Below are 4631 nucleotides of genomic sequence, written 5' to 3'. Positions count from 1 at the left end.
GCTAATCAATTTAATATCTCTAATATTAAATTTCTATAAGAAAAATGTTTTAAAATATATTCAAATAAATATTTATTTTAATAGTACAAAATATATTTTTAATTCAAATAAAATAAATTTGAAAAGAAATAAATGCTATTATTGCGCTAAACATAATTTATTTGCTACAAATATATCGATTTATAAAGATTGAAACAAATGTAATAATGACAATTAAATACTTATAGCGAAGAAATAAAGAATTATTTGCAATTAATAAAACTTATTTTAAAAATAAAATAAATGAGTTATGATTTATTTGCCACAAATAAATCTTTATTTCACCGTATTTAAATAAAAAATTTATTTCAGTGGAATAAATTTATGTCTCACAAATAAATTTTTAAGTACTTTTTTCTCAGTGTACGCGTCCCCCGAAAATTCCGGAGGTTCCCCCGCAAACATACGAACCGCGTCCGTCACGCGCTTCCATATCTGCGAAGGCATACAACTTAATGCGAAAATGGAATCTTCAGTTTTCGAGAAAACGGGGTAGCGACGCGGAGGCCTTTCTCTTAAGAATAAAAGAAGCTCGTGCGATAGTACCGATATCGGATTCCGATTTATTCAAATGTTTACCGTTGTTCTTATCGGACATGGCACTTTATTGGGTGCGGTTAGAAAGCGCAAATTGGCGCAATTGGGACGATTTTGAGGCCGGATGGAGAGCGCGATTTGGAGATCTCGATTACCAATACGCGCTGCGCGATAAAATTTTCAGACGCACACAGGGGGAGCACGAGACAGCCGCAGATTATTTAACGTGCTTGCGCGCTTTGCTGAATCGTATGACGCCCCCCTGGCCGTTAGCGAAACAACTCAACTTTGCGCACCGCAATATGCGACCGCGTTTGCAAATCGCGATCCGCCGGCAAGAATTCGGAGATTTTTCTACGTTAGAATATCTAGCGAGCCGCGTAGAAAGAAGCTACCTCGCGGAGCAAAATTACCAACCCCGTTACCGCCGGAACAATCTATTTTCCCGGACTTAGCGTACCGCGCTCCAAAAGAAAAACCGAAGAACCCTGTTACCGTTGCTACCGTTACCTCCACTAAAAAGAAGAAAAAGAAGGCCAAAATCGCGAATACGGCGAAGGCTGATACCGATAAAGATACCTCTACCGATACCGCTTCCGATTCGTTAAGTAAAGTTACCGTTTCCGCTACCGCTGCGGCCAACAATGTCAAATGTTGGAACTGCAATAAAATCGGACATCGCGCACGTGAATGTACCGAGCAGCGCCGCATGTATTGTTATCGGTGTGGCAAACCAGATGTTACCGTCTGAACCTGTCCTACGTGTGCGGGAAACGCGGACCGGAGCCAGTAGGTAGGGTCACTACGACTCCAAACCCAGAGGAAGAGACCCGCAATAGATTATCAAATACCGAAACAATAATACATTCCTACGTTACGTTCGAGCATGACGAATTACCGCCCCTGCAATGCTTTACAATCGAGATAAAAGATTATACACTTTCAGCCCTCGTGGATTCCGGATCCAACCGAACACTGCTAGGTCGGGAAGGAATAAAAATTATTCGTACGTTAGGACTTGTGACCTCTAAAGGGAGAGGCATCCAAATTCGCACAGCGAATGGACAGATCGCCAATATTCACAAAGAAATCAAGTTACCGTTAGAATTAGAAGGTCAGTGTCGTGAGATTACCGTTGCATTGTTACCGACGTTGGCGGTATCGTGCATTTTAGGGATGGATTTCCTGACGAAATTTGGAATAGGGTTAAATTTCGCAAAAGGCGAATGGTATTTTTCGCAAAATCCAAACGTTTGCTACCGTCTCGCTACCAACCGAACTTCTCGTGAAGGCTCATATTATGGATTGACGGAATTAACGTCAGAGCAGGAGCATACATTAGAAACTTTTTTGAAAACCCTCCCGGAACCGTCTGTGAATCCCGGTATTACAAGCTTGACAGAACATAAGATCGATATAGGCAGTAATCCGCCCGTGAAGCAACGTTGTTATTTAGTGTCGCCTAAGGTCCAAGAAGCCATCCGTTCGGAAGTAGATAAAATGTTAGACGCCGGAATAATAGAACCCTCGTTTAACGAATGGTCGAACCTGGTGGTCATGGTCAAAAAACCGAATGGCAAATACCGATTCGGCTTGGATTTTAGAAAAGTAAATAGTTTATCGAAGAAAGATGCATATCCGTTACCGAACATGGCAGGAATTCTGGACAAATTGCGATCAGCTCAATATATTTCAACTATAGATTTGAGTCAGGCATACTTTCAGATACCGTTGGCTAAGGACAGCCGGGAAATTACCGCGTTTAGCGTTCCGGGTAAAGGATTGTATCAGTTTACACGAATGACATACGGTCTAACAGGGGCACCTGCAACCTTTCAACGGTTGCTAGATCGGTTGATAGGCCCCAAAATGGAACCTTTTGCGTTTGCATATCTCGATGATATCGTAATAGTAACGCCTACTTTTGAGGAACATATGATCTGGCTGAATAAAGTATTGGATGGATAGAATTACCGCTGCCGGTCTCACCGTGAATCCCGACAAATGTAAATTTTGCCGTGCTCAGGTGCGATATTTAGGATTTCTCGTACAAAAAGAAGGGCTAACGGTAGACCCTGAAAAGACGCAACTGATCCTCGAATATCCCGCGCCGCTAAATCAAACAATTGCGTCGATTTTTAGGCATGTCGTCCTGGTATCGGCGATTTATTCCGCAATTTGCCACTCTTAGCAAGCCATTGACACGCCTTTTGAAAAAAGGCAAGCGCTGGGAATGGAGGAGTGATCAGGTTTGCGCCTTCGATCAGATTCGAGATCATTTAGTTACCGCACCAACACTTGCGTGTCCAAATTTTGAAGAACCTTTCGTATTGCAGACTGACGCTAGTTCTGTAAGGTTAGGTGCCGTTTTGACTCAAAACATTGATGGCGACGAAAGGGTAATAGCTTTCGCAAGTCAAGCTCTGGCAGGCCCCAAAACAAGATATACAGTTACCGAGCAAGAATGCTTAGCAGTTGTTTGGGCGATAAACAAATTCAGACCATATCTTGAGGGTTATAAATTCACAGTTGTTATCGATCACAGCAGTCTACGCTGGTTACATAATTTGAAAAATTCGACAGGTAGATTAGCTCAATGGGCTCTCGAGTTATTGGAATACGATTACGAAGTAATTCACAGGAAAGGTGCCTTACATCACGTGCCTGACGCACTCTCTCGCATGTTCGAAACTCAAGTTATCGTGGAAAATCCAGATACCGTTACCGATACTGTTAATTTGGTTACCAAAATTGATACCGCTGGCGCACTTGCCGCTGCCGATACCGCTTCGGTGTTAAACACTAAAAACGATTGATACCGTAAAAGATATAAAGAGGTGATATCAAGTCCGAATAAATACATGCAATAGAGGGTAATGGACGGACAATTATATTTTTTGAGGCCGAAACGCGTAATCTCTGAAATAGTCGAGGACCTCGACCGCTGGAAATTAGTCCTTCCGAAAGAATTGCACCGAGAAACCTTAAAAGATTCACACGACGCGCCGCAGGCAGGTCACCTAGGCGTAGAGAAAACTTATCAGCGTGTCGCCGTTTCTTATTTCTGCCCGAACCTGTTTCGCGACGTTACCGACTACGTACGAACGTATGATATTTACCAGCGCACCAAGATCGAACAAACGGGTCCCGCAGGTCTCATGGGTCGCCGAATTGCGGACGGCCCATGGAAAACCGTAGCTGCCGATATTATAGGGCCATTGCCGCGTAGTAAATCGGGATTTCAGTACATTCTCGTTATTCAGGACTTGTTCACCAAATGGGTGGAGTCCAAGGCATTTAGATCTGCTACCAGAATCAAAATTAAAGAAGCCCTCGAAGATTTAGTAATCTCACGGTGGGGAGCTTCGAAATTTTTATTGACGGATAACGGTATCGAATTTATCAATAAAATGATGAAGGCGTTTGCCGAAGGGCGTAATATCACGCACACAACGGTACCGCCCTATCATCCTCAGGCTAATCCCGTAGAGCGAGTAAACCGCATTCTTAAGACAATGGTCATCTCTTTCATAGAGAAAGACCATCGCGAGTGGGACGAACATTTATCCGAATTTCGTTTCGCGTACAACACCGCGTTTCATTCGTCCTTAGGGACATCTCCCGCGTTTCTCAACTTAGGAAGGGAGTTAGAACCGGTACAATCTTTAAGGCGTCGCGACAGTTCAGTTACCGAGATTGAAAGTAAGAATATGCCAAGGGGGGGGAGGGGGGAGCGAATGAAAAAGTTACAGTCATTGCGCAAATGAATCATAGAGAATTTAGACCAGGCGTTCCAGAAACAGTCTTCTCGTTACAATTTGCGTAGACGGGATAGGCGTTTTGAAGTCGGCGACTTGGTGCTGAAGCGACAGCACATATCGTCTGCGGCGCAAAATTGGCACACAGGTTCCAGGGCCCTTTGAAGGTCTCGCGGGTGATCTCCCCCGTCATTTACGAGCTGGTTCAGCTGGACGGATCGCCCGCGGGAAAAATTCACGTACAGGACCTTAAACCCTATTGCCTTCCCGATCCCGAAAATAGATGCAGCGCAACGT

The sequence above is a fragment of the Linepithema humile genome, chromosome 1 (assembly GCF_040581485.1).
Source record: "Linepithema humile isolate Giens D197 chromosome 1, Lhum_UNIL_v1.0, whole genome shotgun sequence".
NCBI classification, from domain to species: Eukaryota; Metazoa; Arthropoda; class Insecta; order Hymenoptera; family Formicidae; genus Linepithema; species Linepithema humile.
This window is presented reverse-complemented; position numbering follows the sequence as displayed.